The 16,806-nt window shown below is 48.2% G+C and overlaps 1 long non-coding RNA gene across 2 annotated transcripts in view; it reads left to right on the top strand.

The window, feature by feature from the left end:
* Nucleotides 1–16,806, top strand: part of LOC146589086 (uncharacterized) — a 110,282-nt gene that overhangs the window by 42,782 nt on the left and 50,694 nt on the right. Inside the window, exon 1 of one of the 2 annotated variants that reach the window (XR_014897249.1) lies at nucleotides 16,028–16,124. The exons of the other annotated variant lie outside the window; for it this stretch is intronic. This is a non-coding gene — a long non-coding RNA (uncharacterized LOC146589086). Of the gene's footprint in view, nucleotides 1–16,027; nucleotides 16,125–16,806 lie in introns of those variants that run through there. 2 annotated transcript variants of the gene reach the window in all.

Raw genomic sequence — 16,806 nt, 5'->3', positions numbered from 1 at the left:
TCTCTCTCAGCGAGCGCCGGGTGTGGAAAGCAGGCCRGGGACCGCGTGTTGCTTTGGGACTGAGGCAAGCAGGCAGGAGCGAAGGGTGCCAAAAAGGAATCCCACTCTTTATTAAATGATGATAAAACCATGGTAAAATAACAATAACACCTGGGCACAAATATCCGAAGTACATTAAGTGTAAGGGTTTTTCTGGAAAAACCTCAGGACAACTTATATCAAAATCCCAAGCCATTGGAAAGCTATTCCTGTAGTCCTTCCCACCGCTKTTTTACCACTGCTGCACCCCCCGGCCGCCTGGTTACTGCTGAGCTCTGCAGTTTGCCTTCTTAAACGGGTTAATTTCCATTTTTGCGATGTCTTCCTGAGATGGATTTCTTGTGCTAAGTGGCTTTCAAGCCATAACAATCAGTTCCAGCACTTTTTAGGTGTTTGCTCATCTGTAAATGCAATGGGTTTCACCTGGCTTTGCTGGGCAGTGTTTAGCTGTTGTCAGAGCTGACTTTGGAGATGGTTTCATGTAGGTTAGTTCAGACCGCTCCTGTATCTGGGTTGTACGTGGTGTCCCTGGACTGCAGCTGTTCTCGTGGTGAGAACAGAGCCTTTCTAGGGATTATCCCACCAGTCATCTGCCTCTGTGGGCTTTTCTCTACTTACAGGCAGGCAACGGAGAAAAGGGAGGCATGCCAACACTGATAGTCAGGAAAGGGACATTGATGGCTTGCTGCTGGTCGGCCTCTCGTTTACCCTGTCTGCCACCATGCCTCTCTCCAACTTGATTTTGAGGACCTTAGGTTGACCTGAGAAGTGACTCAACCTCGGTATGAATCAGACCTTCCTCCAGGCCTGAGGCATAGGAGTTGCATCAACTCTATTCCCCTAAATCTCCTTGTGTCCTCTCTGACCTGGGTCTTTTGGACTCCCTTGGTCCTCTCCCAGGGCCTTGCAATCTTCTCGCCCCAGCTGCATCTCCCAGCCGGCACTCCTACTGCTCTCCTCCCAGCCTCTCCTACCTTCTGGAATGACCTACCCCTGTCTTGTTGCTACATTGGCTCTCCAACTGTTTTCAAATTTACTTTTGAGAATTAACATCACTCCTGGTTCTCCCTTCTTCCACACTTGGAGTGTGGATGACTCCATCTCTCCAATGTCCGAAGCACAGATTGCACTTTAGGATGTAATTCTTAGGAAACATTTTGAGCTGAGTCAGTGTAATGTGTGTTTTATGCAAATGTATATCGCCAGGGGTCTGATCCTGATTCTGCTGCTTTGGTACTAGCTCAGAGAACGCTTCGGAATCAGAGAAATGCTGTGAGATTCAAAGTGGGCTATGAAATAGCTGTATGTGTGCCTTGTGATGTTTCTATCCTATGCTGGACAATATGAGCCAGAATCCACCCCGAATTCATTGATTCTTTGCCAGGGATGAATACGGTCCAGCAATAAAGATTTTGCTCTGGAACTGGCTCCCTGAATATTCTTCTCACGATGAAATGGCTTGTGTACATCTTAGCATCAGCTTTTGCTCTGAATGGGCTGGAAAATGTGAGATATTTCTGCTGAACACTTCAGTATTTAGTGGAAAAAAAATCAACTGTATTTTTGGAGGGTTTTTTTTCGGCCTGTGAAAACAAAATATCATAACTTTTGGCTGAAACCGATTGCATTGCTCTTTTGGAGTGGCTGTTCAGCATATTTATACTGTTATAGTGAGGTAGAAGTCGTCTGCATGAGTTCCCCTGACTGAAACTGGGATAAATTATGCTGCAGTAGTCTAAGATGTGTTGGGTGTGCATGTTTGTAAATATGCCCCTTCAGCATCAGCGAAGACACGAGTGTTTCCTGCTGTAATCACTAACACAGCATACCTCTGCCCTGGGCTTGTGGACTTCTGCATASACTGCATGCCAAAGGCATTTTGCTTCAAAGCTTTTTCAGCAAGCAAAACAAATTTACCACCTCCGCTTTTTACAAGCTATTTACTTCAAACACCATAAATATTTGGCTCCRGTAGAAAAGCAAAGCATGGAATGGCAAGGCCTCCTGAAATAGCAAGCATAACAGCACTGCTAAGTAGACGTGGCATTAGCCTCTGATCTCACTACTGCTTTTCTGAGCCATGCCTTCATCTAGGAAGGCAAGGAGATAACAAATAATTTGTAGAAGAGAACACCGTGATGGGTTTGTTTGCTTTTTTTTCCCCCCTTCTGCCTTTATTCCGGGTCCATTGYGGTTTTTAGTGAGGCTCTGAAGTATCAGCGCCCTTTGTGAGGGGTGCTGAACGAATGCAGTAAAGAGTTATCCGCGTACYGAAGAGAGAGAGAAGGTAAGAGAAAGGCAGGGATTTATAGCCACTTTCTAATTCCACCCTGGGCAGGTTCCCACTGCCCTGGGATTTGTTCACAGCAGTTTCTCTGAAAATGGCATTTGGTGGCAGTCAGTTTTTCTGAACAGTGCTTCTCCCTGACCACGTAATGGTACGTAGGCAACGTACCATTCAGTGTGCGTCTTGGGCAGCTTTCTCCGTTTCTGGAGATTTAACCTGATCAAATATGAGACAAATAAAATGGGAGGGCGTGTTTATTCAGATAGATGGTAGAAAAAATAAAACTCACTGTCTGAGTGCTCCCAAACTTCCACGGTGTAAAATCCTGAGCTAGGATAGAGAACCAAACTTTGCTGATGAGTAAGTAAAATTTTGGTCTGACTTGCCTGGAACCCACTAGGAAAGATTTCAGAGAACAAGGCAGGAGGATGATGAGACTGAGAGGGAGAAGCAATGGCATTAGGCTGAAGTCAGGAGACTTAACAAATCCTGGCTCTGYGAATTAGGAAGCCTGCTACTTAGCAGGAATCCTTTATAATCCATAAACGAGCCACGGACCGCTTGGCTGTGTGAACAACCAATAGTTTAGAGATTGGATGCATCACCAGTTGAATCTTTAAATACTGCCTGTAGCTGTAAAGTCGTGATTTATATACTAATGCAAGCATGAATGGYCATATAAAACAATTGCCAAGAGGCAGTACCTCTTGCACTGGGTGGTAGACCTGTAGATCTCTTCAAAGCTTAATATAATTGAAGAGAAGAGCTGCTTTTATATAGTTAGCTGTTTGTCCACATCATAAAGAAACCCAAACTTAAGCCCAGGAGGAATTTGAGAGAGAATAAAACCCTTGTGACTCTAGAGACGTAAACCAACCTTAGATTTGTACAGATACAAAAATCTCTGCTTTGCTCYATTGACGAGGTTGTTCCATATTTGCCCTTTTCCTACCTGAGAAGCCTCAGTTCCCGTTCAAGTACAGGGGAGCGGGGACAAGCCCGTGGTGACGCACGAGGCAACCTTTAGCTTGGCGAGTAGGACTGTTGGGGTGCGTCCCCGGCTGGTGTTTATCGGAAGCGTTACAGATTGGAAGTTAATACGTCTCCGTTTCGCTCCTTTGGATCTGGGCAGCTCTTGCTTGTGTGATCATGGCCAGAACAGATGGGATTGCTGGCCTGAAACCCAGCTGCTCTCGGAGCTTCTGGATCATGTCGCTTGGAACTAAAAGCGCACAGACCRGAGCTGTGAAGGAAGTCTTGTGCATGCGTGTAGGGACTGAAGTATTTATAGGACAAGGTATAARTGTGTTTTATATAATGTATATATGTACGTGTGTGCATGTGTGTATCTAGGACACAGAAGTAATGCAAAGGGAGGGTGACTGCTTTGCGAGTGTGTGTGTGCRCACGTGTGTGCGTGCCTGTATACCTGTGCCAGTAGTGCCATGCTGTCAAGGGAAAAAATTACTTTTTCTTTAAATGTGCTRAACTCGCTTGGGTTTTGTTAGTAAAGTTGTAAACAGGAACACACAAACACACAACGCATAAAGGGCAGGTCATGGATAAGGGTTCACTGGTAGAGGGCAGCTAACTGGTAGTTAATTGAGAGCTATATTGAGGGCCTCTATAAATAAGAAATTAGCAGCCTCTTCCCTGCTGCAGCCCCGTTTTAGCAAAGCACGTGTAGACATGCTCAAGTACTTTGCAGAATGTGGACCTGGAGTATAAGAACATCTGTTGGGCAGAAGATGAAGATTATAGACCTCAGAGCCTCAAAACAGTGCAGGAAGAGAAACAATTTGGAGCCAGGCTGCAATTACTTACCTGTCTATTCACTCTTATAAAACGCACCCCTGGTGCAGAGCAGAACTGAGGTKTAGAGCTCTCATCAAAAGGGAACCTGCTAAAGCAAAATAACGTTGTGTTGAATCCTGGTAGGGCTCAAATCTTTGGCTCCAGTGTGTCTAGGGACTGAAAAGCTGATGATTAGATAACTGTAAACCATCCTTATTTTACAGCTCATGCTTGCTTTGTTCAGAACGAGAATGAAGCACACCAGGCTCCTGGGGCAGAGAGCAGAAATGGTTTTGCGATTAAATTAAGGCTTGGGTTATTGTGGCTGAAATGCCTGGTCCTGCCGCAGGCTTTGTTTCTYGCCCTGGGCAAGCCTCTGACTTGCTCAGTGCCTCAGTTTCCCCAGTGCTGTTTCTTTGATGCTGTTAAAAACTGCTTGCAAGCCATGTGCGTGCACAGTGCTGGGAAGGGTGATCTTGATCCCAGCCGTGGAGTGTCAGTGCAAAGGTGATTTTAAGAGCATCTCACTTGTACCTTGCTCTGAATGAAGTCAGCTGGGGCTAGGAGCCTTCGGCGCTTCTGAAACCACCCTCCTTTTGTTCAGATTTTGCATCCGTGCCTGTAGCGAAGGGTGGCCTTCGTCGGCCAGAGAGCATCGCCACCTGGTAGGGAGGCGGCCAGGGCCTTGGGAGCAGAAACCCGAGCCTGCCGCAGCAGCAGCAGGAGGCAGGGTGGTCTGATGCGCTCAGCCCAGCCGTGGGCGCCAGCAACTCCTAAATCCTAATCCTGGCTTTGGTACTGACTCACTCCGTGGCCGTGGGCCTAAATCTCCATGTGTCTCAGTTTGCCCATCTGCAAACACTTACCCCCCTCTCAAGGCTGCAGGGTGGATTAGGTAGCTCATGGGATCTCTAGCAGTGAAATACGATGGTCCTGCGCCTGGAGGTCCATGCTCCAGCCTTCCTCCTCCATCTCAACTGCCCTTTCAGCTAATACAAAGATATTGGGTGCTGCCACCCCCCACACAGACCAGATTTGGCCCTTGCATTCCTGAACACGGGAACGGGACAGTCAGAAGCAGCAGTAGCGGGGCTAGCGAGGGTGGCTGTGCACCCGTCGGGGTCCTAGGTACAGCAGCATGGGGCTGGGATGCTCTGCAGAGGCGCTGCTGGCTTGAACAGCCCCCGGTGAGGAAAGGCTGGGGGACCACGGAGGGGGCGAATGTCACCCCCTGTGCTGCCTGCATGGGTCTGTTCAAGATGCTCCCCATCCCAGCGCTAAGCCTGGGCGCTGTGRGGCAGGCGCAGTCGGTCAGGAAATGTTGCCCCTCTTTTCCGAGAAAATTTTCACTTCTCAAATAAAAAGCTGGAGCTGTCAAACCTTTCTCTTTTACTGATTCCAACAGCAGAAATTAGTTTTTAGCCTGAAAAGCAGAATTGGTTTCTATTGTGTTATTTTTAGTTTTGGTTCTGGGCTTCAGTTGGTCAAAAGTCCTTCTATCCCCTTGATGTCAGGTATAAATTGTTTATGCGTTAGTGTTGTTTACTGAAGTGCTAAATTGTTTATATTTTTTCTCAGTACCCAGATCAGTGCTTAGAAGTTTCTGCTTGTTGACTATATATTCAGTAAAAATTCCCTGAGGTTGGACTGTTCTGCGTGTGACACCATTGGAAAAGCACTACCTGAAAATGTTAGTCTCGTCCTGTGAACGTCTTCACTGCAGTGGACAGCCCTGGGATGGGGAAGAAGACACAAACAGCAGGGAAGAAAAGGAAAAAAGAGTGGAAGAGAAAAATGAGATTTAGCCAAGTAAGATGAAACTTGTCAGGGTGGGAGTGAAATCCCCTMGTGCTACGCACAGAGCTGCCATTTGATCCGAGCCTCTTTCATCTCTCCTAGTGCTGATGTCCTTATCACTAAGAAAGATATTTTTGTTTCCTTGCTAAATATTCAGAAACTCCATCTTTGAAGTGTTCTCCAGCTTGGGCTGCTATGTTTTGCCTGGTTGCTAAGCTTGTCTCATGCGTGGTTAATGCCTGATGAGATCATGGTGCCATTTAGCGTTTCATGGCTAATTCAGGATTATTCATTAACAAAATCAAGAACAAACAGGTGTATTCATAGGCTGCCTTCATGAAAAGAAGTAAAACAACAACTCTGGGAAACTACATGAATTATTCAGGAGGGACCAAAATGCTAGTTAGCTGCAGAGCTTCAGGGAGTTTGRGGGAGATGGAAATTTATTTTCAGAGAACAGCTGAATCTAAAGCTTTGTATTCTATTAACTCTGCAAGTGTGTGTTTTTCTTTTCTTTTTAATCAGTCTTAGTGAAGATARTCTCCTGTTTTGTAACAACAGAGTACGAGGAAGGATTTGGAGAAAGACCATGTGTTTGATGTTAGGTAGTGCAAAGTTAGATGAGTTAATCTGAAAGCCAGGGAGCTAGAGAGTAGCACAGGATCTGTTGGTGTCCACAGCATCTCTGTGCTTGCGGCAGTCATCTCCCTCTTTCCAAGAGGCTACTCTGTTTTCTGTCTGACCTGCAGATATGAGACATGGAGTAGACCCAAGAGAAAGCTTCAAAGAAAGCTTGGAAGAGCTGCCTCTTTTGAGGTGGAAGTCTGCACTGTAGGCTGATGCTTGTGGCCATGAACCGGCGTTGGACTGCAYGTGGTCCCTCTGTTTATTATCAGGAAAGGAGATCTCTCCTGCAAAGAGCAGAACCAGAGAAGTGTCCTTACAGGGCCGGTTGTACCTTGGTCACGAAACTCTATCCTTGTAGTGTTCTCTAATAGCCTTGTAAGTACAACCTTACTCAAGTACTGCATTTTTATTCTATATCAAGCCAGTTGAAAACCTCAGCCTTTGTCCAGGGAGGCTGTGCAGCATGGATCTGGGCTGATGTGCATGCCTGAATGCAGAATTTAGGTCCACGTGCTGGCTGTACAGGGAAACACATCAATTTGTGATGTGCTTATGGATGCTATAAAATTCAAGCCAGTCAGAAAAAAGGGAAAATGCAGACTGTCATGGGAACAAAAGTCAGATTTTAATGACCAAACCTTAATGATGTTCTGCTCAAAATGAGGTTCCTCATTTTGACCTCCTTATGACCATGAGGTCATAAGACTCAGGTTTTAGTCTTTTCATTTTCCAATAAAACAGGTCAAACGCTTTTGAGGAAATCGAATGCTTTCTGYGAACAGTTTTATGGTGGTGAAAAGACCATCTTCTGCTAGAAAAAATAAYTTAATGGACATTTTTTAGGCAAATCTAGCATGGAGTTTTGCAGGAATACTTCAGCCTGCAGCYGCTGGAGAGAGGAAAGCCCGTGGAAGAAACGGAAGGGAAGATGCCTCTTCCCCCTTACTCGTCGAAGGCACGCGCTCTGCGAGCACGCACCCAGAAAGGGAGAGGCTTGTCCGTCCAGCTCAGTGGGTAGCTTGTGGTCGGTGGGACGGACAGATGACACTGCATAAAGAAATTACTAAGTACAGAGGAGGATTGGTCTTGTGACGCAGGCACTTGACTGTGATAGCGGAGCTGTATCCTGCTCAGGTACCTTGGCAAGTCACTTTGGCCCCAGTTCAGCCAGGCTAAATCCCATAATCCTAATATTTCCTATAGGCTGGGTACCTCTGAAGGACTTAACCCAGCCAACAGGGAAACTTTAGACACGAGGACTTAAAAGGAATTTCAACTGTCTGAGTTGCGATGTTTCTTTTTGTGTCTCACGTTGCCTCTGTGGTCAGTGGGAACCCTAAATTGCCTCAGCGTTGATCTGCCTGAAYGCTCAGACTGATGGATGCAAAAACCCCCAGGGCCAAACCTGCCTGGCGAGCTGGGGGCTTTGCCACGCRCATCTCTTGCAACTTTGGGGTGGTTGAGTTGCCCCCGAGTCAAAYAGGGTAAGGGAATGTCATTACCAAAAAGGAATGTTTTGTAACCTGGAGCACAAACGTGCAGCTCCAGGTCCTCTTGCAAGGTCTGGACCTGGTGAAAGGGAAGGGATGGACTGGTCCAAGTAGAAATTAGGGACTCAAAACCAGCTACCAAGCAGGGCAGCTGAGTACTAAAGAGAGGAGGTGCCATCTCCTCTTTATCTTAAGGAGGGATTTGCTGCTGCTCCTCTTGTTCCTCTGGYCTCAAGCCCCTTTGCGGCGGCAGCGGTGAGAGGGGCTCGATGGCTGGAGTGAGTGCTGGGCTTGTTCCTTGCAGCTGCCACAAGTTATCTGGAGATGGCAAGCATGCAGACGTGCAGTTTATTAAGTCTGAAAGCTGGAGATGYTGTGCTTTTCATGGTGGTGGGTGGACCTCTCGTTGTTGTTTTCACCGTTTCCCCTCCACCCCCCAACTGGAAGCAAAGGCTTCAGAAAACCCCCTTTTTCACTCTGGTTTGCAGGGCCTGTGATTTAGCACTTGGCAGCTCGCATGCACCATTTCTTCTTATTTAGGTTGGAAGGTTTTATTTCAACCAGTTTCTTGAAAATCTGAGTGAGGAGCAAGTCTCTCTAAAGTAGTACGGCCATTTGAAGTGGTGATGCTGGAAGGGAAGAAAAATATATATTAAGATTCTGCTAACAGCTAGACTGTCTCGCCTTTGAAAGAGAGATCCCAGCGCTAGCATGTTGCCAATGGTTTTGTCCTTGAAAAATTGCATTTGCCATAGCCCGCTTTGAAGTTTAAGTAAACCTAAAAGCATGTCTGCTGAAATAAGTTACGGGAATAGCTTTGCTCCGTGGGACTAGCTTGCATCTCTTGACGCCTCGCTATAGAAATACGTATAGCAAGGGAGGGCTCTGGGTTTCTGATGTACTTTATCTCTGGGCCGATGTGTTCAGCAGCCAGTTTGTGCAGGGATCGATGCTGGAAAGAGCAAAGTAAACGGCAAGTGAGGCCCCTCTTTAATACCTTTTTTTTTGCCCATTATGTTTACGTGAACTGAATGTATATTTGTTCTCATTAGAGTCACGTTAACTTCATTTTGACAAATAGTAAATTCACTAAAAAATGTGGTAGAGAAATGACTCACAAATACCGGTCTAATTTGGCAACTACATTTTGGCCAGAAAGGAGTCATTTCTTGAATGTACAAATGTTTTGCTTTGGCATTTTTCAAAATAAACCCTTTTGACCCTTCTTTCTGTATAGGAATGTTTTTTKAAAAATTGATAAACGAAAAGAATAAAATGTTCTACTAAACTAGAAGAATAAACTACTAAGTTAAAAAAAAATAACAAAATGAACTGGAAGACTGTTTTAAACTGGAAACAGTATCAGCTGACCCGAAGCAGGTTTTTGGTTGGTCTTTCTGAAAACTCTCCACAAGATCAGTGACTTATGACCCAAACGGCAAGTCAAGAAAGCGTCCATTCCCCCCACCCGCCCCTTTTGGCCACCGAGGCCACACGTCTACTGTATGCTCAGAACTGAGCTCTGCTCAAATTACGGGTATGAGCTCTGTGCTTGCTCTCCTGTTTCTGCAGGGGAAGCCAGCTTGCTCTCACCTGAATGCTGTAGTTTCTTTTCTTATTGGGCAGATCCACTCTGAGGGCAGTAATATTTGGGGGTTTTGTTAATCGGAACGTATTAAAAAAAATTAAAGGCACTGCCTTTAAGTTAGACAACTGAGCTTTGCAGAGCTGGATGTTCCTCAGATATTTTGGGGACAAATAAGGAACCTGATGGAGCTTCCTACCTGGACCCAGCTGGCTTTTTTGGCTTGTTCTGGAGCTTTTTTGGCAGCCTGCTCTGGTATTTCAGCTCTGAACTGCCAGCTCGTCATCTCAGGTGGGCTCCCTCAATGCCACAGCGGCTGCATCAGCRTCCAGGCCCCCCAAGCCTGCTTTAATCCTGGTAGGTTGTGGGGATGCCAGTTCTTCGGTGGGTGCCCTTTGCAGCAAGGGCCACCCAAACTTCCCCATCAGCACCCAGGTGCCCAGGACCACTGTGAGTGAGTCTTGGAGCCAGCCTTGGGCTCCACTGTACAGATTTGCGGTTATAAGGGAACCACGCACGGCATCTGCAGCTCTTCAGGTTGAGGTTAACACTTTTAAAAAGTGCCTGGTGACTGTGAGGACCCTGTCTGAAAAGCTTGGATTGACGTAATTTTCAGGAGGTCTTAAGTTCTGCGTTCTGCGAGGTTTCCCGGGTCRGATATACAAAGCTTGACCTGTGTGAATAATGATTTCTGTGGTTTGCTGGCAATTCCTAAAAGCTTAATAACTAGAGAAGTGTTTGTGGTTCAATCCAAATCGTTCTGTTCRTTTTCCTCAGCTAGTAAAAAATCTGAAGTGTTTCTTATCAAATCAARACTTGCTTCAGACTGTAGGGATTATTATTTTTTTTTCCATTTCTGTTTTGATTTTCTTTAAATAAATTCCAAAGATGAAAATTTGGAAATGCCAGTCCCCTTTGAGTCAAAAAAAAACGTAGGTATGCAGGGAAACGAACCTATCCCTGGTTCATCTGAAAAGTCAAGATTGGAATAGTTTTATTTCTTCCTAGCTGCCCCCCCTTTCCTTTAGAACAAACAACTTACAAAGCCAGCGTGAACTCACAGCGCTTTCTGATACTGGCAGATCTCTGTCTTTCTCCAGAAATGTTTCAGGCAGAAATGTCACACAGCTGTACCTGAGATGCCAAGTCTGGACTCCCTCCACCCTTACTTCCCCTGTTTTTTAATTCTCCAAATTTGAGATGTTTGCCTGCAGCATGCCCTGGGCRCACAGCAAACCCTGGGCGTGCTGGTGGAGGGTGGCTGTGAGCAGGAATGCCCTGTGTGAAACCTTTCTCGGGACGTTTTTGTGGCCTTTCCTGTTTTTCTGGCTAGCCTGGCAGGAGGACAGCATTCTGCTACTGTTGCTGGGAGCTACTGGGAAGGTGAAAACAGGGGAAACTCTTACCAGTGACTCAAAGCATCCAAAAAAAAAATCATTTGTGTAGGGATTTGGAGCCATAGATATGTTTAGTAAAAGGYCTTTCAATAGTGCCATTCATCTGGGGAGTCCAAAGCCCTTTGCAGGCAAGAGCTTCTGCTTTCCCCTGGCAAAGCAGCGGGGCAGAGAAGTCATGCCACTGAGGAGCAGGGCTGGGACCCTCTTGCCTGGTCTCACCCATTGCTTCCTCTCCTTTCCAGTTGTGCTGCTAAAATGGCCTAGAAAYGGGCCAGATTCCACTTTGGTCTACAATGCCAAAGATATGCTGAGGCCTAATGATGTTTATGGTCRTAATTATAATTATTAACATATTCCACAACTAGATACTCCGCTGCCTTTCTGCTCCAGTTGGGGAGAGGAGAGGACAAGCATGTGATGGATGTCGGCCACGTTGCTTAGTGCTCCTGATGGGTGGTGTATGGGATCATGTGGAGTGYCGAATAGGGAAGCCCCAGCATGTCTCAGATCAATTCCCCAAATACTTCTGACTCCTGTTYCTGTAAAGATCTTGGTACAGTTTCTTGTATTTGACAGCTCTGGGGCCAGAAGTGCCCACGCATGTGGGAAATCTCTTGCTAACACAGGGTAGGACTGTGACTGATAGGTAGGAGAAAGGGGCTGTGGAGCAAGGCAGGGATTCGCTGAAGTGCAACGAAGAAAGAGCAGGAGGTGTGTGGCTGCATGTTGCAGGGTGGAAAACAAAATGAAGAGACCCTTAAAGAGCTGCTCTCCTCTGTGCCTGTTGTTTTGCTTTCATGTGTCACGGTGCAGACAGTTRCATGATGTATTTAGTGGTTGGGCCCTGGTGACTGCAGAAACCTCAGCAGTCACGGCTGAGCGTGCAGGGTTGGTGGCCCTGGGTCASGGAGGTGTCTGACAAGTTGTGGCCTAGAAGTAAAGTGGTCTAAGCCCAAACCTTGACTGACTCAATGAACCAGAGCAGTTATTACATCTCTCCAGGCCTGCTCTTTGGATTTTTAGCCCCTGTAGTAGTAAAGCCAGGGCTTGTCCATGGGCTCCACAGGGCAACAGAGGCCAAAGAGCTATTTAATTGTTTGCACATAGTGGAAATACTCCGGAAAACCAGCTGGAGGGAGCTCCTGCATGGAACAGCTCCTGGGCAGGGTGTCCTCCAGYGAGGAGCAAGCCTTGTTTGCATTCTTGGCGAGGGTCAGGTAGGGTGAAGGTTTGAACCCGGTGATTTCAGCCARCCTTCTGACTTTAGCAACCACTTTATTTTAGCCCAAATTTAGCTATCCCCCACCTGGATCACATAAAATAAACATCCCACCTAGCCCCACACATGACACTCCAGATCGTCCATAATAACATCCATAATTGTCCCAGTTAGGAGCCTGATGCTGTTTATGGGTCTACCAGCACCAGTCAATAATTACGCAGTCTCTTTACTGGACACAGAGAAGCTCGGCCTGCTGCGTGCCTCGTTTCCACGATGGTTACAAAAGGGCCTAAAAGTAGGGAGGCAGCGTGGTAGGGCTGTGCGTTGGCACGGATCGGTGCTCGGCGCGGGGTGAGAGTAGCCAAGCGCCTTGAACGAGAGAACTGTGCGATCTTCTCGGTCTAGGTCCACTGGCTTCTGCACTGAAACTAAATCTGCGCCTGGCAGAAATGAGGGAATTAATCTGGGCTGAGCGTATGCTAATCTGGGGATGGAAACAATTTGCCATTGAAGCAGAGGGAGGGGAAGACGAGATGAGGGCGATCCTAGGGAGAAAAAAAATATATTTTTTGAAATAAAAGTTTTCTTTTAGAAACATCCAAGCTGGATATTTCTCCTGTGGCAGGCTTCTGGCAGATTTTTTTCAAAGGAARCGTGAAAACCTTTAAAGCAAAATATCAAAAGACTTTTTTCTTTCACCGACACTTTTCACAGAAACAAAATGTATTTCTTGACAGACTCAGCAGTGACCCAGATCGTCARTCCAAATGCAGATTGGCATTTAGGCGAGCTTGTAAACATATCAAAGAGCCGTAAGCCAGGCCTTTTGCTGCTGTTCCTGTTGAGAAATGCAAAAATACGGCAGGTAAACTGCATCCCGGTGGGAGTTTCTGGTGCGAAGGTCTCGGTAGATTGGGCTCCTGGTTCTTGTTCGTCCAAATCCCTGTTGCAGGGCCTGAGCGTTTGCTGGCCGAAACGAAAGGCCTCCTGTTGGTTAATTTTCTGCATGGGACTCGAGTGTTATTTCTCTTAGGTTCCTTTTGAAAAACCGCCTTCCGTACACGTCGTTCTGGGGGATTGAGTTATCAGTAGCAATAATTGGGGAAGAGAGGACGTGGATCTTGCTAGCCGCTCTCCCCAGCATCCCTGGAGCAGGACACACGTTGGTGCTCCTCCCCAGGCCTGAGCTTCGCGGGACGTGAGCGGTAGCCTGGAGCTCTCCCGCATCGGCTACCCCAGTGCTCACCATCAGCGTGCGTGACAGCTCGCCGATCCCCGCTCTCGTGAGAGTTGCATCGTGCCGCCGGGAGCCTTTTCGCCCGCCSGGCACCAGCGTGGCGAGACCGGAGCAGGACGGGATGGGAGGAGCGGAGCAGCGCTGCGGAGTCCCGGACCGCGCTGCCTCGYGGCCGGGGAGGTGCCCGCATGCAGCTGCGGGAGGTCTTGCCGGTTTGCAAAAACGCAGCCTTCATCTGTAAAACGCCGCAGGGGAAATGGGAGGCCGGGGGGCTGGCGGAGACCCGTCTGCGTGTGCTGCGTGCCGTGCTCGTGTGTTTGGTGCCGATCGGGAACACGTGCGGTGTCCGAGCAGGCAAGAAACCGACGTGCAGCGCGTGAAAACACAGCGCTCGCGGGCAGGTTTTTTTTTTTTCCTTTGCCCTTGGCCTGTTAGTGGGTCCCCCCGCGTTTGTTGGGGGATCCTGTGCTCGTAAATACCCGGAGCAGAGGCTCAGAGCACAGTACGCACCTTTATTTTCCGAGTCGCTCCGAGTGCACCTGAAGCAGTAACTGGTGGCGTTTACGGCCAAYGCTGGGCTTAACCCAACACACAAAGCTCAGCTTTTAGAGCCCGGATTGGGTTTTCTCCCCCCTCTCTCGCTTTCTTCCCCTCTACTTATTTGCTTTAGAGCTGYGTTCAGCATGCACAACGGCAAGAGGGAGGCGGTAAGCACGCGGCCGCGCTCCAGCGGGGCGGCAGCGCTCGGCTCCCTGGAGTCCTCCTCCGGGAAGCGCGGTAGAAAAGCGGGATCACTGTGCATGTTGTCGCGAAGGAAATAGCGGGATAGCTTTTCGAGGAAGGCGTCGGAAGAGATGCRACGCGCTGCGGGGCCTGCTTCTTCCAGGGCCTCCTCGTGGGAATGCCGCCAGCATCTCCCTCTGCAGCCCCCACAGAAGAGGGATCTCCCCATGGAAAAAATCCCRTCAGGAATTTCTGCAAAGCCTTACTCGTTATCGTTTGCCTAATCCTTATACTTGATGTTTTTGCCAGTTGCTTGAAGGGGAAATGGGTTTACTGAGCACTTTTTCCAGGAATATGATATCTCCTTCCTTTTCCTGTTTATGTACATATGTAGAGGGATAGAGAGAGGTGCATGTGCTTGTATGGATATATATAAATTTTATAGTATTGAGTGCAACTGAGGCATCAAACCGTGTCATTTTGTTTCCCTGCTGGCAACATCTGTCTGGAGACCTATTCCCTACGAGGATCCACGTGAAATAATTCTTGCAGGAGCAGGAAAGAGATGATCGGTGGTGTCCCTCTTCACTAAACCGAAGCCAGTTCGAATGCACGCCCTCGCACTGACATGATGCGAGAATCATTCCCGGGACACGTTTCTAAATTGCTTAAGCAACTAAGCCTCAAATCCCCTTAGGATTAAGGGCTCCTTTGGCACTTAGGAAAAYGTTAGGCGCTGGGAGCCAGAAAACCCTGATGTTAGTCTGCATCCTCGAGTCTCAGCGAAGGATTCCCTTTACAGTCACCACCGCCAAACCCTGTCTGCTCCGTACCACGAAGGACATTCCAGTGCTCAGTCTGCCTGCTGCATTTGCCGTATCTAAAGCTATCTCCCAGCAATGAGATCCGTTATGTGGGAATTAGCCTCCCAAGAGAAGCTCTGGTGCCAAAAAACAAATGTTTTTGGCTTTTCTGTGCATGTGTGTGTTTCTGTGGGTTTTTTTTTTTTTTTTCCCTCAACAGAGGTCTAAAGAACTTAAGGGGAAAAAAATGTTAATCAAACTTTGCCACAGGAATAAGACATAATTTCCCGAGCAGGCTGGAGTCAGGGTAGGGTCCAGACCTGCCCTTCGACTTTCGCAGTTTTCCAAGATGTTCGGAACCCAGATAATAGGTTAGGTCCAACCTTACTAATTCTCTTAGAGCACTTTGACCTTTCCTGGATGTTGCAAAGGTCTAGCTGGGAGCGTTCTTTGGTCTGCGATACCGTTTCAAGCTGACAAATTAGTTTTCACCCCTAACGCTTTTCTGCGTGTACTGGTTGAGCCCCCCGCTCTCGCCTTACGCTGCGCCCAGGAATRGCACCGCTCCTTGCTCTGCCTCTTGCTGAGGTGGGGGGACGTGCTTGGGACGGGGTTTGCTTTGCTGGCRTCTCGTTTCGCACGAATGCCCGGTGCGTTTGCGTGGGACACGGTTTCAGCACAAAATCCCAATTACCGCAGCTGCCTCGAGACCAGTTCTCAGGCTTGGGTTCCCCGGGGAGCTCTAGCTGGAAGTCGGCGCTCCGCATGTCACCTCCCTGGCAGGGCAGGGAGATGTGGCTGCATTAAAACAAAACAAAACAAAACCTTAAAAAAAAAAACCCAAAACCTGCCTGGCTACGCTGAGATGTCGGAGACATGACCAGCAGTCTCCAGGGAGTCTCTTTTCCCAGCCGTGCTGAGCTCTGATGATAACAAGGAGGCTGCTTTTATCTCTGTGGGTATTAGCGCTGCTATAAACTTGATAACGCTGGAGTTCCCATAAAAATTCAAGAGGTGGGACTCCCATGAAATGGACACTTCTCCGTGTCGGTGCCACATATGGAAATAGTGCAGAGGCTGCATTTTTAGCCGCCACGACTGCAATTTGAAGAGAAAAAGAGAGGTATTTCAACTATTTTGTCTTTAAAAGGAAATACTGAATAACTTATGGATAAGACATTAACCCAGGCCTAGACCACTCGCGGTCGTTAAAGAGCCCTTGGCACTATTTGCCGGAGTGGAAGCGGAGAGGGGGTGGGGGGGTGTTAGTTTTGGACTCCYGCCCAAATTCCAGTTTGAGGAATTACATCCCAACTACCTAAAATTCCACCTGCTTTTTAGCTTGGGTACCGGTTCCCGACTCCCAGGGATCGATCTGTAGATGTAAAGCRTTCGGGACCGCTGCCCATCGTCAGCATTACCAGCAAGAGCAAGGAGACAGCTCCTGCGTTAGCGGAGCACCCAGCGCCGCCCTCGGGGTCTGGCACCGTCCCCATCGGGGAAGCGAAGCCCTCGCTTTGGGGTGGGATTTATGGTTTTGATCTCGAGCCTTTATCAGTTAATCTTTCCCGGGAAGAGGCTTGCTCAGGGGTGGAACGGGATGTCGCGTTACTCATCCTGCGGTGGCATCCAGGACTCTGAGTTGTCAGAAACGCGGCGAACGGGGGGTAGCGGTGCCGGACCGGATCCAGCACACGCCTGCTGCGGCATCCCCTTTCCGCCCGCGGACGATGATGCGCGGTGCCTGGAGCCCGGGACCGGGCCAGGCCCGGGCTAGCCGCAGCCTGCCCCGTGCCCTGAGACGC

Source organism: Rhea americana, unplaced genomic scaffold (assembly GCF_003343005.1).
Source record: "Rhea americana isolate MKP2758 unplaced genomic scaffold, rheAme1 scaffold_48, whole genome shotgun sequence".
Classification (NCBI taxonomy): domain Eukaryota; kingdom Metazoa; phylum Chordata; class Aves; order Rheiformes; family Rheidae; genus Rhea; species Rhea americana.
This window is presented reverse-complemented; position numbering and strand designations above follow the sequence as displayed.